Source organism: Amblyomma maculatum, chromosome 5, assembly GCF_055883805.1.
Source record: "Amblyomma maculatum isolate TAMU_Amacu chromosome 5, ASM5588380v1, whole genome shotgun sequence".
In the NCBI taxonomy this organism is placed as follows: domain Eukaryota; kingdom Metazoa; phylum Arthropoda; class Arachnida; order Ixodida; family Ixodidae; genus Amblyomma; species Amblyomma maculatum.
Window position 1 is genome coordinate 90,164,511 of NC_139348.1, and position 18,517 is coordinate 90,183,027.

The 18,517-nt window shown below is 44.8% G+C and overlaps 1 protein-coding gene across 1 annotated transcript in view; it reads left to right on the forward strand.

The window, feature by feature from the left end:
- sick (sickie) overlaps positions 1 to 18,517 on the forward strand; it is an 819,067-nt gene that overhangs the window by 27,094 nt on the left and 773,456 nt on the right. The gene's annotated exons all lie outside the window — the stretch shown is intronic.

Sequence of the window (18,517 nt, forward strand, 5' to 3'; positions counted from 1 at the left end):
GCAATTGCAAGGTCCATCGTGCACGAGCCAAAACTCCAGCCGCTTCTCACCGATGTTTTAGAGACACAGCTACATAACCGACCAACAATGAACAACGTCACTAGGTCAGATCGATATGAAACTTAAATTGAAAAAAAAACAACTAATAATGACTTCTAGAAGACTACGACCTCTGATCGATGTGTACAACCAACTTGTCAAGAATTAAAGCTGCGGATTGAATTGAATGGACTGACAACCACCACGGCCCATAAAACTGCGACCGGAGCATTTAGAAAAACCGAACAAAACACTCAATAATAACGAGGCCGTTAAGAATAACGATAACAACGACCTCGAAGCAAAGTATCGGACGCTTCAGCGCACACACTTTGAAATGAATGGTTTGAAGTATTACTAACAATGCACAGCAGCATCACGTTGCAATTAAAATGATGAATATTACTAAGTCAATATTAAAACATATTCACTTGATCCATTTCTTTAAAGTTTCACGTTGGTGCATTTAATCGCAAGTGCATTGTATCAGCCCTTTAGCCCTAAGACGCAGCATTTCTCGCCTATGCCTGTTCCATAACCTGTACCACAACTTCCACCATCTCCGTGATTCTCTGTTAGTTCCACCATTGCGCACGTCATATATATCGTCTGTTCGATTTTATGAGCATCCAGAGCTTACATTGATCTACTAACGCCTTTAATAAATTTTTTCTACCAGCCGCAATTCAAGAATGGAACCAGTTTCCCGAACACATTGTAACCGAACGTGACCCTACTAGATTTAAAGAACGCTTGACATGTCATTTCGCTTCATAACCGATTGTTTCCTCTTCCTTTTTATTTGCAGTGCCTCCTTCATTTGAATTGTTGTATTTGAGCACTTTGACTTTTTGTGCCTATGTTTAGACCATGAACAATTGTTATCTTTATGTATTACCTCCCCCCCCCCCCCCCCCCCCCCCACTCCACATGAGGCCTTTAAGGGTGTAATAAGTGATGATGATGAATGAAGAAGTAGAACCTTCGTTAATTAAAAAAAGAAAAAGTCTGAGTAAAACGAGATCTTTATAAGACAGTCCTGTATGTCCATAAAAGAAAACGTTGCTTTGTAGAGCCATAAGATTTTGCGCTAAAAACACGAGGCAGAGAAAGTCAGTACGAGTGGACGATAGTTCTGTGTTTCTGTTTGTTGTTCCTTGCTCAAATCCTTTTTACGTTTGAAATAAAGCACACATGAAATTTTGGTGAGCACTTTATTATAGCATGTAGATAAAAACGTCTGTGTAGGCAAGAGCAGTGTGCTTATTTTATGTTTGACGCTATTATACGAAACTTATGGTAACGAAAATAGAAAATACCGCGGATGTTTTAAAAGCCAGAAGCTTATTTGAGCCGAAAACAGCGAATACGCATCGCGTCATTCTAAAGGGGCCACTTCATAATAAGCCGCAAGAGATTATCCTTTTTGCAACAGACCTTGAATGTGCTTGAGATGATTTACGTCCCCACGTTACCGTTCCAAATACTGTTTCCCTTGAGGTACTCCGCGAAGAATTTCTGAGGCTGTAAAACTAGCTTCGAAGCTTTATTTCCTCTCAGCCACCCATATTAACCCAAAATCGCACTCAAGTACAATATGCGCCTCGATTATTGCTACTGAGAGGAACGGCAAATATAAATCTAAGAAAAAAAAAAAGGTGCCCAGCGTTATTGGCAAACCGCAAGCGTAGGGGCCAGGAATAAAAGACAACTGGGTGAGAAACCAAAAAGACAACCTTTACAAAGCAGCGCAATTTCCTAAACGACCGTGTTCGCGCTACGTTGTGTTTCGTATGAAATGGCGCCTTGCTCCTCGCTCGCTGAAACGACAGAAGAACAACCAAGCATTCAGCGCTAGAGTGGTGGAGGTGGTCGACGCGAATATTTCCCTCCGGCTTCATATTTTTTCCCCAAGTGCGGGCGGCCATATCCTATACCTTAAACGCAGCGACCGCTCGTTCTCAGCTCCCCATTTCCCTCTTTCACTGCCTCTATGCCTTGTTTTCACTTTTTCTCGCCTCGGTCCCTTCTTTCCCCTTGCTCCTCTCTTCCCTACCTTGCTCATTTCGCGCGCAATTCTTCTCCCGCGTGCGCGCGCTCGTTTTCGCGGTGAGCGCGGGCCCGTTTGTTCTTGTTCACTCGCTCGTTATTCGTGCGCCGCCAAGATTGGTCCGCGTGCGGCCGCCAGCCGCTTCTCCTTTTCTCTTTTCATTCAGCCGCGGCGTTCGCTTTTTTTCTTTCGTTCGTTCCTAACGTTTCTTGCGCGTTTCACCTCGTGTCTTTCCACGGCAGTTTCGATTGCCGCTTCCGGAGAGTCTATCGTTCGCTCGCCCTCCATTTACGTACGTGGGCGTCGTCGCGTAGAGCCGTCTCATAAAGCAGTGCTGTTGGGGCGTCCCAACGCGTTAGCAGCGACAGAAACGATTCTCGTGTTGTTACTGAAAGTCACTGTACTGCATAGCGCCTGCAGCGGCAAGCGCAAACACAATGCAGAGAGCGAGCTCTAATCTGTCTGCTTGTTAGCAGAAGTGAAATCAAAACGAACTACGAAGCAAGGAAGTATTGAGCTGGAAAGATCCTGATTTCCTCGCATGACTTTGGGAGCGAAAGCGTCAAAAATAAGTCGCGAAGAGAAAAATAACAAAGTTAATAAGTAGCTTAAGTAAAAAGCCCCGGTTCGAAAACGAAGTGTTGTGACATATTTGCTATTTCTTTTGGAAAAGTTTTGACGAGTGCGTTACGACGCTACCACATTGTGAGGTTAAAGGGCCTCGTATCGGTGTATAGATTTGTTTCTCGTCGTAAAATTTGTTCCCAAATTTGGTGCTATCATTTAGAGGTATATTCGTTTGCTTATTCGCTAGGGCTCTTAATAATCGGAAGACAATCTGCTCTCATAATGTCTTGCTTAGGTATCTTCTGATAAAACATGTGAAGCGTTCGAGATATGATTTCGCCTCCCTTCAAATACGGTCGTGAAAGCAGCTTTGGCATGTTTCATGGGTGTTGAGTTGTCACGGAACGGCACTCAAGAACGGAACAACGCGAAGAGTTCTAAGTCAGCGCTTGTCTCTTTTTCTGACCCGTAAGCCCTGCGCTGCTCCGTCACAAATGAAAAACGGGACCAGGATCGAACCCTCGACCTACTTTTGTATAAGCGGGCGAAAAATACTAAAGCCCAAAAGACAACGCAGGGGTCACAAGCAAATCAAAAGGAGTTGCTCTTTGTAATTTTCTTGTTTTCTCGTGCAGAAATAGCTAACGCTATCGAACATAAATGTGAAAATCAAAAAGCAATGAATCAAACATATATGTTTTTCACCGCAGGCAGCAGCGTGAGATCATCAATAGTAAATTTATTATCCTTACATATTAATTTTCGTTTGAATAATTTCATCGCTCATTTAGTTCGAAGAAAGGTTTTTAAATCATCTTAACGTTACTGTCAGCTCTCGTAATGTAAGATAAAAGCTATTTGGGAAACAGACAACTTTAGAAAACACCATGGCGCCGAAGAAAAGATGAGCGAATGCTTCGTAGTGTGCCATCTGCGCTACATAGGCTGCAGCAGTCGACCTAAACGTGACACTGAGCAGCAGAAAAATACCTGGATTTCGTTTTCGAACCACGTAACTTTGGCTATAGCTCATTATGCTGCCCTTCGCCTACTTTCCTTTACTTAGCCGTATTCATAGCGCTTTCCTGGCTCCAAAGCACTTGGTGCTTCAACGAGCAGGGAGAGCGGTGCATTTAAGGGCAGCGGGTGTCGGTCGCACTCAGTCCCAGGGATGCGCACGGAGGGGCTCTATTTCGGTCAGGTTGCGTCGGTCTGGATTGGTCGCAGGAAGCAACGGCTGGAGAGGAGAAACGACCGAGCTGAAAGGAAGATCATGCCAAACAAAAAAGAACGAAATATTAAAAAAAACGATTACCAAAGAAAAACAAAACGGTGAAGGAGAAGAACCTCGAAGCAGAGAAAATAGTGCCGTCAGGACTCATTCGTGGTGCTAGTTATACGGTTGTGCTGAATGCCGTTCGTCTAAGCTCTCTCTTCACCCTGTTTGTCTTCTCTCCGCTACAGCGCCGCTCAATTTGGCAACGATGTAGAAAGGAACGGAGAGAACGATGAATGGAGGAGAGAGGAGACCGTAAAGCTGCTCCGGGCGAGGACAGTGCTAGAGACCTGGAGTGCAACTGATGCGATGCAATACAAAGTCGCCTATTGTCTGCGCTGTGAGTTTCCAAGCGTTAAAGATTTGAAAAGGGACAGTCCTTGTAACAACAGCGCCGCTGTGGGCATAAAGAGCTATCACTGCTGCATATTGTTAGTGCGGCCTCCCAGGTCGTAGTACGGTTATTTAGCCAAAACTGGCTGAAACAAAGAAAACGTACCGTGCCTCACGCTTGACCGAACGAGAATGAACATGTTTCGGAGGTGTTGAGAGTAATATATGTTACCAAAGCACAAGGAATGCTTGGGAACTCCTTGTATATGCGTTGTCACGCATGTTGTAAACAGGTGACGCGTGCAGCTGGTTTTAGCGCAGACACGTTAGGGGCTTCATTATACAAAAAATCCAGGGCTCCGATCGAAAAATAACGATCATGGCACTGTCATGTAGTTGGCAGGTAACGTGCGCGTGCACTAACTGGTCGTCGGGTTACGTGAAATCATGGTACCGCATGGCATGGCATGAGCTAGTATGCTCTGGTGATTCAATCCGCCTTTGAGATGGAAAGGATACGTGGGAGTCCAGATGGTCTTCGTGTCCCGAGTTAGGCACACGGCTCATAGGCCCCGTAGGCACGTTGTTACGGGCTCTTTAGGAAGGGATTCATGTTTATTTCTGGCAGCATTTCATAAAATGTGGTATCTTATGATATTTACAAAAGATCATATACGCGAACAAGGGGAGTCATTAAAGCCGTTGCATCATACCTTTAAAGGCGGTGCTTAACCGGTGCTTAAGGTTTAGAGCACTGCCTTAGCCAAGTCATACAAACGTTCCCCCTTGCCTAGGGGTAGCCTGTCTTAACTTTTCAAGCAATCATTCATATATTTAGGAAGGCAAGAGTTACGGAAACGCAGAAAGCGTTTCAGATTTTTTTTTTTTTTCCTCGGACATAATGATTGCTTCATGCGTTTCAACATGGTTGAGCTATTGATTTTCCTTTGATCAGCACTACAAAATTAAAGACGAAAACATTCCCCTGTGGTTTTGATTTCAGTGACTATTGGCTTTCTTGGTATGTCAGGTATATGTAACCAAAATACGGTATCTCGCATCACAGTGAAACGTCTGACAGCTGGTGGGAATACGGTGGCCTAGTCTTGAGCCTTTTGCAATCTCTACGTTTTAATTATTCGTAAATACTAACTAGCTAACTTTTAAATGTCTAGTTCACGAGCAAAGTGTCAAAGTAGAAGTGGTGTGTCCTTTTGAACAACAGCTTACTGAAATGGTTTCACCAAGCTGCAGTTTTCGAAAAGTAGGTATTTTCGCGCCTTAAATGGTAGCTCATGCATTTCTGATTGCGTAAGGTGATAAAATGTTGGTGTGAAAGTTCGTCCTGGCAACCTCCGACCATATGCTTCCTCTCGTTCGATTCTAGCTATGCGACCTCGTCACCACCGTCGCCCTTTAAAAGGTAATTCGCAATTAAAAAAAAAAAAAACAATTCCACATGACAACTGTGCCCATTGGCGTTTTGGGACGCGTCACTGAGTACAAAATGCCCTAGACGGGGTTTTTCGAGTGCGCTGGTTGAGCGATGTGAACCAGCAACTGGTCGCGTGCAGCTTTCTTTTTTTGCGTGTGTACAGTAATTAAGGCTGTGTAAATCGTGCCTTGGTGCAAACAGCACAGGTAGTTGTTTCTCAAGGCAATCTACAATGTCCGAGATAAAACTTCGACACCCAATTAGGGGCGAAATCTTAGCCATTTCGTATTTAGTAGCTGAATAACCTTCATCTAACAAAGAGCACACTGCAAAATAGTTGAGGCGACCCTCAACAGCTCTCAATAGATTTCACTGAGATTACAAACGTCCTTATAAACTTGGCTATATTTAGCGAGAACACCTGATATGTTATAACGAGCCCAGTTTCCTACCCTCGTCTCTGGACTGAAAAGTCCAGCAAAGTAATTTTCTGGAGCCACTCGAAATCTCTCCGCTATATCAGTAGTACTGCAGCGCATATGAAAGCCTTAATTTTTGGCATTTGTGTACCCCATGCAATATGCAACGAACGCCCGATTTCGGCTTTTAAATAAAATTGTCTCTTCCTTGTTAGTGCTCTTAATTTTCGTGTTCCGGTTATTAGTGTATGCATGTATTATTAGTATGGAAACCACTCGCTGCTTTTTTCTTTTTTTTTTTTCCAAGTGTTACCTTGCAGCATTTGAGCGAAGAAAGAAATTCCTCTTCATAGTATATAACTAGGCACGTGACAAACGCTATGCAAGAATCCAAGGAAGGGGAGACAACCGCGGTGAATCTTACTAAAGGCTAAGTGTGGAAAAAAGACTTGCTAGAACGAGGAGAAGTGTGTGGGCGTTTTAGGCGCGCGCTTGGAGAGGGATGAGCGGAAGTAGTCGGGTCACACCGGCGCAGCAGTCTTTTGGCCCCTCGGTGCAAGGTCAGGCGGAAGCGATTAGGACGTGTCTCGGGGCGCTGAGTCGCTCGGATGAAGCCGGCAGCAACGGCGGGCCAAGACCGCGGCGGGCTGACGCAGGGCGGACGAATCTCGCATGGCCGCCATATGCGTCGAGGCACCGGCGACAGTTCGGGGCCGGAAATGAGCTCGCTGTTCTTGTTCGCTCGCTTTTTTTTTTTTTCTTTTACATCGAGGTCTCAGTTTTCAAATTCTAAAAATACTATGCTGATTCCGGAACTGTTTTGAGAGAGCTGTCATCCCTTGACTTACCGCTACTGCATTTTTTTTTATCTGTGTTTGTGATTACGAGATCGGAGAAGATATACCTCAACTTTCGTCTGCTCGTGCGGCGAAAAGGTGGTAGCGAGGGCTGCCAGTTTTGGCTAGGGGCGACATACTGACAATTCAAGGAAGGTGACCCTCTGGATACATCAATCTTGTTTCTAACAAATCATTTTAAAGGTTCAAATACTTGACCGTTTGCATGTATAAACACACAAAAAAAAACCTTGCTCCGTCTAATCCTAGAATGAGGCTACTGTGTTGTGAATCCCTTTATACTTGTCGATTTAACCAAATTAAGATATCTTAAAAAAACAAATTGTCATCTTGTTTATATTTCAACGACAGACAAGAATGTCCATACCCCTCCCGAGAGTTTGTTCTGCCACTCGCATCTTCATTCACATTGTACTGAGGGTTACAATTGTAGACGAGCCTTAGGCTTTTGGTATAACTGCTAAATTTTTCAGGAAATAATTTGTCTTCGAGAAATGCTTTCACGCCATCCCTCTGGTACCTTTAGCCACCACAAGAAGGCAAAGGTGTGTTATCTTTGGTAGATTTTTGTTATCGCGTTCGGCGTCTAATATTGGCCTATAGCTATTGCGTGCATGCGTGCGTGCGCGCGCGCGTGTGTGTGTATGTGCGTGTATGTGCGTGCGTGTGCGTGCGTGTGTGTGTGTGAGAGAGAGAGAGAGAGAGAGAGAGATGGTGGCCCTGAAGCCTCGGTGTATTATAACGTGTTTTCCCCCCCCGCCATCGATGAAAGAAAAAAAAGTACAAGTTTTCGTTTTTACTACTGTATCTTTCACATGAACCTTTTGCATGGTGGCTAGGATAACATTATGGTCTACATTGATTTGCAAGTGCGGCAGGGATATGTGCAAGGAACGTACATCAACCAAGCCTGGTTCACACAGTTTTGAAAATGTCAGAAAGCTTCTGCGAGAATACTTACTTGGAAAATCGAAAAAATAAAACCTGTGTTCAGGCAGCCCCCTTCCTCCTCCCCTTTTATTATTATCAAGGAGGAGGAGGAGGAGGAGGAGGAGGAGGAGGAGGAGGAGGAGGAGGAGGAGGAGGAGGAGGAGGAGGAGGAGGAGGAGGAGGAGGAGGGAAAAAGGCAGGGAGGTTAACCGGAAGAAGAAATCGGCTTGTTACCCTGTACTGGGGGAAGGGGGTGAGTGGGTACATAAGTGAGGGGTAAATGAGGGTTACACAAATAGGAAGTCAGTAAATCATTGAAATCAGTACAGTCACATCACAGCCACATCACGTCCCAGTCACGTCACACCACAGCAAAATCACAGCATATCGATCTAGGTTTTCAACGTTTTACGAATGCTCATGTATTGAGGCTGTGACGTATAGATTAAAGTTTTTGCGCATGATAACTCGCACCGATAGCAATCACTGGCTAGTATTTATTTTTTACATTAACCATAATCACGAACGCGCTTATCACAATTTAAAAGGTTCGCATTTCATTCCATGTGCTGATTTGAATACAGTTTCTTGCTGCACAGCAGAGATGTTGAGAACTCTCCTCTCTGCCTTACTCGTGCCCTGTATTTAAATCAACTAAGAGATTCCGTGGTTTCTAGGTTATCTGTTTCTGCCTTGATTCCCCTTGGGTTTTCATAGTTTCTGATTTGCTGCATAGTGTCACACTTTGTTCGTCCTGTTTACCTCCTGCTCATCATCATCATCATCAGCCTGACTATACCCACTGCAGGGTGAAGGCCTCTCCCATATTTCTCCACTTAACCCGGTTCTGTGCTAGCTGCATCCACTTGACCCCTGCGAACTTCTTAATCTGATCCGCCCACCTAACTTTCTGCCGCCCCCTGCTACGCTTTCCTTCCCTTGGAATCCAGTTTGTTACCCTCAGCGACCATCGGTTATCCTCTCTTCGCACTACATGTCCTGCCCATGTCCATTTCTTCTTCTTAATTTCCGCTAGAATGTCGGTTACTTGAGTTATTTCTCTGGCCCACTCTGCACCTCCTGCTGCTGCAGCTTTATTACAGAGCGCCATTCGTGAAAGAAATTAAAAATACAACTCATATACTCCTCGTTCTGCATGGCGGCGACGGTGTTCTATGCAGTCACGTTATCTTGACTCTCTAGCGGCGTCAGCGGCATCCAGCGGTATCAGTCGGTCGCTGCTAGCGCTGGGGGGATGAAAGGGGGGCGGAGCTGGTTACGAGGCCGACGACGACGCCGACGCGAAACCAAGGAACGGACCCCAAAGAGCTGCGCTCTAAAATGGAGTAGTGTGCAGCCGGCGGCTGGGAGTGATCTGAGCAAATGAATTTGGCAATACAGCGCGATAGAGAGGCCGCGGCTAGCAAATGCTATGGCTAAAACTGCAGTATTAAGGGAGATGCATTTTTTGCTACGTTGGACATGGTTACCAAGATTGTAATTAAGATGAGTTATAAGGAGAAGCAAGCCGTGACGATAATTGAGAGGCTTTAGCGCTCTGCCGATAATCCTGAAGTCACGGGATTGAATCCGGGGCGTGCCGCCCACGTTTCGAAGACGAAGAAATTCCAAAACCACTTTTACCCCTCCACTATTGGGATCGGCAAAAATCACTTCGGCATTTTCAACTACGCTGACTCTTACAACCTCGTGTTGAAGACGTTAAACCTGACCTAGTATTTCTAACACTCTAAAATGATGCGCAACAAAAACACTTGAAGCATAGACTCGACATAACTTGCAAATGTTTATTGCGGATCGTACAGCTCCAAAACAGTAAAAAAAAGAAAAAAAAAGAAGGTTGAAAAATCACACAGATTAGCGCTGTTCTTCCTACTTTGTCTGTTTCTGCCTTATGCTACCCATGCACAATGATGTCATTCATATGCAGGCAATACATGTTCGGCATTGTTGTCTTCCGGTGAGATGGCATGGATTTATAATTAGCAAAAGCGCTGGCAACACCTTCATTTATCTCGCAGCCTTAAGCATCAATGTGTTTGGACAGCCTATTGTTTTTTGTTTTTTTATTTGCTTGTTCCGCGGTGGATGCGCGTAAACAGGCTGGCGACCTGTAGCGGCTTGGCTTTCAGCCAAGACTGTGCCTCCAGCGGCCGGTTCTTTGAACCGCGGCGCCTCTCATCCAAGACGGGAAGCGCGCGTCACTGTGAGAGACGCGCGGAATTAGAAACACTCGGCCGCGGTCGGTAGTGAACAAACCGCGGTGTCTTTGGCCTCCGAACAGGGACCCGCATGACTAACCGCGATACGTTCGCTTGCAAATTTAGCTCGCGTTCCGGAAGGCCTTCTGCCTAACTGAACTGGTTCACCATTTGGCATTTCAGCGAAGCAGCGCAGAGCCAGTGTCTGCCGTCTTTTTTCCAACGTTCACGAATAGCGATGTCCATTGAGGGCGGCCCGAGCGACCAACGTTATAGGAGTACTAGAACAAAACAAATACAAAAATATTATAAATGCTGTCATTACTTCGTAAGCACTCTGAACTTCACGCAGCTATATTACGTCTATTAGAAGAAAACTTTATATCTACCATGCTGTGTTTGAAACGCATGTTAAATATTGTCATTTAATCTAAGTTGTTGTTGTTGTTGTGGCTGTAGGAAGAAGGAAAAGAAAATGCGCGGGCCTGCTACTGGCTCTGTAGATGAGCCACCTCCGCTGCCTCGTACGGACAGAAGAGAAAATAGAGAAGGAAGAAAAAGAAGAGGGAGAGAAAGCCGCGCACCACAACAACGGTCGTCGTCCACCACCTAAGCGGTGGCGGGTGCAATGACGGCCTACAACAGATAAAAATTCGGTGGCTGGCTAGCCTCCGCCGCAAGCGGCGTTGACCTACCGTCCCAACCCCGTAGGGCCAAGAACTGCCCCCCTTCACCACAGTCTGAGTGGAATGACGCACAATAATATTCACAAGGTTTGGACATTGAAAAATACTGCACTGAAAGCAATAGCAGGGGCTAAACACTTAGCACATAGATGTTCTGTATTTTCCAAATACATTATGAATATAAATATGATAAATATGATGAATATGAATATGATGGATGACCTTTATAGTATGAATATAAAGGTCATCCATCTGTACCGTGTGGTTCAGTTATATGAACCTCAAGTACCTAGTGAAACCACATTTTAATTCACATTGCTACCCTACGAAAAAGTACCATTATTCATAACACAAGACACTATGAATACTGGTATGTATTACCGCCACTCCTGTGTAGACAAACTTTCGTTAATCAATCCATTCGGTCCGTTTCGTACAACAGCATCAGGATGCCGCTAACCAATGAATAGAACCCAACAACAAATAAATGCAAATTACCCATGTGGCAGGGTCAATCTCCTATCCTTTTCCTGTATGCAACAATACTGAATTAGACTGGTGTAGAGATAATTGTACATGATAATAAAATTTTAAATGTTGAGATATTGTACAATTTCGCTATTCCATGTATTCTCCTGTTTTTGCTTTTATTGTGACCTTCTATCGCCTTGTCGTACAGCTACGAGTCATGGGAGCACTGTCAATTAAGCCGCGTGCGTGGCTTTCTTTGTTTTTTCTTTCTTCCTAGTCATTGTAAATGGCTGTATTAAACAGAACTGAAATTGAAACTAACTGCGGTGTTCTGTAAGGGAAAACACAGCGCTCCTTTAAACGTGAATGCAGTTTTACATTTCCCAAGTTTTCTTCGTTCTTCGTTCTTTGTTCATTTTTTTTCAATGCATTCACATATCCACCATCGGCAGGCTTGTAGGCTTCAGCCATTTATTATCATATACGCACATGTTTGTCTTCTTTTTTAATTAATGGCGGAGGAGGAGAAGGAGGAGGAGGGGGGGGGGGGTCGTAGGTTTATCTTGATTATTCGTGTGCACAGGTGAAACTTGAGAAGCCGACATATTGCTACGCATTTAAAGCTTTGACCTCTTCTATCAACATGTTCATGTATTTTTTAAACATATTCAGCAAGTTCTCTCCGAATTATCTTCAAAAACGCCGCCCATTGGCTTATTATGACTATCTTAATTACTCGTTGTAAGTGCGGGAAAACGTCTAAAGAACAAACAGGGGACAAACAGCAGGGACAAACAAAAAGCGGACAAACATCCCCATACATCTGGTCGTATAAGATCAAGAAGGTCGATACACGAGGATTACGTAAGAGCTCATAAGTTGCGTAAGTCAGGTTTCGTAAGTATAGCTACAGAATCCAGGGACCAGAATGTTTGCCTGAGGCGATTGAAGCATTTGAAAGAGATAGGTCAGTACAAAGTCTGTTTCCACTTTTGAAAGGAAGTAAAACAACTTCCTTTCACGATTTACCGCTCGTGCGTCCATTCTGAGTTACAAGTGCCCCTTTGATCACGCTTCGTGCTTCCTCTTTCAACTAGTTCCCATTCTATTCGCGGATACTGTAAACATTCCGTAGGAGCTATTTTGCCATTTCAGCGCCTATACGGAGCTCCAGAATGCCAACGTCCGCGCTCCTACGATCTGAACTCTCCCGCTCTACATCCAAGCCATTTTCCTAAATGACCGTTACGCGCCTACCAACATCGGGCCCATTAAGCCCTCCAGAGACGGAGCTGCTCGTCCGCTAAGTGCTCTCTTCGCCGTCTCCCTCACTTTCTTCCCGAGCGCTTGCGCGCTGCTTCTTGTGGGCTTCTCGTTCTCGATCGCTTAAAACCGGGCTCGGGCTCCGGCGCACAACCCGGCGATTACGACTGATGACTCGGTACAGCTCAAAACGTGCTGGTACCATCTTCTCTCTCCGAGCCTTGGCCTCAGCCCTGGCTCGTGTCTCGGCGTGTTTCCTCCTGAGACCAGGTGCAGGGTGGCGTGTTCCTTGCCGGACCTCAGGAGCTTGCCGCCGATTTGTGCTTCCATGTGGAAAAAGTACCTCTTTTCTTCTCCGTGATGAAATTTTGGGTTTTTTTTTTTCTTCTTGGGAAATCTGTGCTTCGTCTAAGCGCTTAGCCTAGGGTTGGGTGAGTGCAGCCGGTAATAAGGAAATAGCGTAGACATTGTTAGCTTACGCAAGATGTTTCTGCGATATACGTGTTTATTTTCTTCCCTGTCGGGAACGCGAACCAATGATCGGGCAAATCAGGGATCTCTCGGAAAGGCGGTTTAACTTCAAACATAAGTGCTCATAATGACCTTTCTTTTTTTTTTCTGCGTGTGCCAACAGCTTAAAACTGCTCTAAAAGCATATATAAGAGTGGTGTGACGTGGTCTCTCTCCTTCTGTGCACATAAAAAAAAACTGATACTGAGGCAGAAGCGAGAATCAGTGGTGAGAGTTTAAGTGCTGTGAGGAAGAGTTGTAAACTATTTATAAAATTCTGGTGAATCTACCCTTCGCCCGCTTGCATTTCTCCACAGAAACATACAAAAAGCCTTGCCTTTCTACCCGAAGACGAAATTCAGCACGTTTTTCCAGGGAAAGATATTTGTAGGCAGTAGGCCATATTTATTGTAGTACCGGACTCTGTGTTCAAAGATGCCAGCCAGCTGACGGATGTGTAAACACCGCAAGAAATTCACGAGGGCGTTTTCAGATAGTGCTGTCTTCGTCGATACGCTGGAATCTGAGGTGGCGCTACATATCTATTCCTATTGCGCATCCGTGGCATCATAAGAATCACGGTGATCACGAATATACTTCTTTAGTATGGGGCCCAGGGCCCAATAGACACCCGGAAAGATCAAAGACTCCCAGGTCACCGAACTGCATACCGCTGAAACAAAATAGACAACCAGTGCTACAGACAACAACCAAAGCTGCCCCAGACCCTTTAAGGCAACCTGCACTGCGTATAGATGGCGCTGCAATGTTTCCACACCACGTCTCAAAAATGCTGTTGTTAGCCGCTTGGTTCGCAATGAACGACCGAGCATATTCCTCCCTGTTGTAGATACGCATGTGACAGATAACTTCCTTGCCTAGGCGTTCTCGATGTAGCCCAGTTATCTGACTCACGTCATGCAAAGCTTCGACAGAGCGTGCAATCTGATGTAAGCACATTCTGGTGTTGTGACAACGCCCTACGAAAGCGCCTTAAAAGTATTTGCTGTTCTCGCTGAGATATGTCTTGATCGCCGCGCCGTAACACATATCCCAGTGAGAACATCGAATACTTTAAGGCGCTTTCGTAGGGCGTCGTCACGCCACCAGAATGAGCTTACACCAGATTGCACGCTCTGTCGAAGCTTTGCATGACGTGAGTCAGATAACTGTACAACATGGAGAGCGCTTAGGCAAGGACGAATTATCTGTCACATGCGTACCTATGACAGCGATGAATGTGTTCGGTCGTTTATCGCTAACCAAGCGGCTAATAGCAACATTTTTTAGGCGCGCTGCGGAATATATGCAGCGTCGCCTAGCCAGTGCAGGTTCCCTATAACAGCGCAAATATTTAGCAACATTCCTGCCTTGGATTATCCGCCAGTTCACTTTGCAAAAACAAGACAAAAAATGTTCGAGGTTAAAGAAGTTTGTGTAGGGGAATCTGAGCATCTTTAATTAAAGAAAGAAAAAGAAGACAGCTCTGAAATCCATTATAAGGAAGCTCTGTACTCCTAAATACATCTATTCTGATATAAACGGGCATAGTTGAGAGGAGGTGAAAATTTTTCCGTCGCCTGTATCCTGCATTTTTCCTTTCATGTACTAGTAATTAAAACGCATTCGAATTGAAAATCATTTCCCTAGAAATGATTACTTTAAAAATGCAGTCCTCGCATTTATTGGTGTGCATGATTCAATTGTAGCTTCATGGGCCAGCTACAACACGGTATGAAGTTCTGGTTGGTCGGAAATAGTCTAAACCCCGCACCACGCTTCCAAGTTAGAGCAAAACATTCCATGTAAAAAAGAGACCCTGTAACTACTTAAACAAAGCGGCAAACTATAGACTGGTGTGATAATTTCGCATGACGGCGCGAGTAAATATCTCACGACAGTTGTTCATTTTCATTGGCATAAAATTGCTTTAACGTCCGAGCTTTTTTTTTTTTTTTTTAAGAAGCACTTAAGACGCATTTCTCAACCTTGGTATGTGTCTTTGGTGAAATTTTGGCATCGGCCCGATTTAGAAAGCAGCAGCAGTAGTCCTAAAAGAAAAGCGTTTACTTATCCCAAATATCAGAGGCATTTATGGCCATCCATGATAGGCGGATTCCTCAGTGCATAATGCCCAGATGGCTGACGCGATGTGGCAAGCACGCTCGATCGCTGAATGCTGGCTGCTCAGGTTGCGAACGCGGCAGGGCAGCGTCCCAAGAAGGATAAAGAGTCTGGTATATGGGATTCAGTTTCTCTGGTGTGTTTGAAATTTCCAGATTCAGTAATTGGATATTACGTTTGTACTGCTGCACTGCGAATAGTATTCGCTGTATTGAGTGGAGTGTGAAAGTACTAGTCAGAAAGATTAGTGTGTGAGAGCCTGGAGCTGTCGCTAGGGGATGGCGTCGGCCTTACTGAACGTTTTGTGTAGTGGGGGTGCTGTGGTTTCCATAGTTTCTTTTTTTCTCTCTATTGCGACTTAACGCTCTTTATTAACGCACTACAGGGGACCAAATCCCTGGAACATGAGAACAGAAAACAAAGCACGTAACTACAGTTACATAACTAGAGGAAATAACTGCAAGGTGCATAACTACGAACCACATAACGGCCAGTAGTTTCAGACCATACATGTGGATGTGAAAGCTGCATGTACTCGAGTTCTGTCAAGCGTCTCATATAAAAATAAGGCAGTTGTTACTTGACACTCCGCTTCTGGTCCAAAATCGCCAGACGCGAACTGCATAGACCTTTTTTTTTATTATTATTATAGTACATTGAAATGCACTCTACAGTGCTGGTCATTTTCGAAATGCTATCCCGTCGTTAGTGGTTACTACGCCTGTTATAGCAACCTGTGTGCTAGCTACACTGCACTTTTGTCCACTAGTAGGATGTAATAAAGGGAATTACTTTTCTTTTTTTTTTCTATAGCTATCAAGCAGCTTTAAGAAAGCAAGCTTTTGAGAACTTTTGAATATGATAGTTGCCGCTGTAAATATCTGGCTTACATTGATCTCATTACGTACTGTTTTTCCATAATTATCACACGTTCGCTCCTCGGGGACGTCTGCCAACAATAAGAAGCCTTTGTTACTAAAGCAAAAGGTCGATGACATCGTTGATTCCGTCAAGGCAATGCATGTGTTTGTTGCTTTCGATCCTTCAGGGGGACATCTATGCAGCAATAAAGAAATCTGTAAAGTTAAAACAGCAAAGCAGAAAAAGGAAGAAATCTATACCGGCTATAAGCTTGACATACCGTACGTGCGACGTCGCAGGACTTCATTAACTAATAGGTTCTGCTTTCCTCAAGCGAAAATGTATACTTTGCGAACAAAGTCTAGCGCTCCTTGTCTCCTGTGCTCGTAGGAGAAAGCAGGGGGGCTGAACTCGGTGCATCTCAAAGCGCTCTTCGAACTTTCTTCCAGGTCGTTTGCTCGGTCGCAAAATAAACCGTGTCGCGAGGAGGCACAACAGGCCGTAAAATATGTCTCGGCATTTCGAAACTACACTGAAATAAACAACAGGGAAGAGTAGAGCGCTCCCTCCCTGGCCGTTTACAACAATACATAGCGGCTGCTGGTCGCTACTTTACAGAGGACAAGACATCATTTTCCACCCTCGATGCGCGCGCAACAGAGCAGAAGAATTCCCCCAGTTCTTTTCTTCAGACGACGCCAAGCGATCACGGGGAGGCAGGCAGCAGCAGACGACAAAAGCAGACGACCGGCGAGAGTAGCAGACGGTATAAAGCCAGACCGTAAAGAAAAGCAGACGACAGGGGTTCTTCCTGTTTCCTTTTGAACCTCTCGGCATCTCTCGCTGGGCTGTGAAAAGAAAACGACAGAGCGGTAAAATATATAAATACATAAAAAAGTGATTTCTTATCTCCAAGCGGCGAGAACCACTCAGAGTGAGGCTAGTCGTGGTTTTCTTTTTGAGACTTCGGCTTGTTTTGCATTTTCAAGCGCAGTGTGGTCCGTGCGCCATGTTTCGCACAAAAGCCCTTCCTTCTCGAACCGCTCGGGGCAGTCAAATTTAAGGTTGTGCTTAAGAGAGCCTGAATGTATAAAGCCTTTCTTTATAAAAGAGTCGGTCTGGATGCCCTGTAGAAAATGTCTGTGAACCATTTGAGTTTCTTTTCTTTCTTCTTTCTTATGGGTAAAGTACATTCCATTTGCACAGAAATTCATTATGGGGCTTTCAACGGAGTGGTTTGGGGAGCAGCGTCAGGTCTCTGCTTGATTAATTGCGAAACATTTTGGTACGTGACTAAGAAACGGTAGCGGTCTAAGCTTGCGCTGAACTTTTCGGTTTCACTGTAGAAGCTGTTGTTATCACTGTGCTTTAAAAGCTGCATACTAGTCGTGGCGTGAAAAGCAGGTATAAATGTGGATTTTTGTAAAGTGGTCAGCAGAGGCAGGATATCTCTCTTGTTTTAGTCACTCAACTGAATGCACGAATTTTTCTCAGCTACGCATAATATTTCCATCGTTAATCATTCCGAGAAAACAGCTTTCGGAAATTTGAAACCTAATAATGGAATTTTAGACCCTATACCAGCATTTCTGTCACGTTTCTTATCGAGTTCCTATTGCATCGACGGAGTACCTGCTGTGTTAAGGACCCCTTATAAACACCTACTGGCGTGGCTGCCTTATCAATTATTACCGTTTAGCCTTAAAGAGTGTTCTACCTAAATCTGCACCCACTGGATTAGGCCAGCCAGAAAAATCGACATGAAATATGGCTGCCTGATTCAGACTTAGGAACTCATTGTGCGAGTAGCCACGGGAGTGGTGAGTAATACGGCATCCTTAATCCTTCCCGCGGGGCAGTCATGCAGCCGGACTCCATTATTAAGCATCAAATGCTTTTGGTCGTGCTGACGGTGGCTTTGAGGCGACATCGAGCCGCAACCGAGAGACGTCATCCGGAAATCGAAATGGGAACATCCGGGCACCGATCGAGATTTAATTAGACGAGTTCTCTACCCTTGTACAGGATCGCCATACAAACGCTAGCTGCTGCCCAAACAAATCACAAAACTCAATTATTTCGAATTATTCTCAGTGTTCGTTTCGATATCACACCAACTGTGTATATAAAATGCGCTGAATTTTAATTTGTCCTGTCTGAATGCCATACAAAAAGCAGGTAGGCATATTACCAAGCACTTTATTATATTCCGTTGGTTTTCGGGGGCCATGGAGAGAGGGTGGCTCTAGGATATGAGCGGAGCTCTAGGGTGAAAAGGAAGCTCAGTAGAACGATAACTTCCGTGCCGTCCCCAAGGATGACATCCTTGTCCCGTAGCCGTAACCATTCCATGCTTGCATATATACTCTAGATTACCGGACAGGCAGCAATTTTTTTGGAATTTTGGCTCAGCTTAGCTGTGCTAGTCAGCAAGAGTTACTTGGATGCTTCAGGTGTTTATCCATTACAATGTT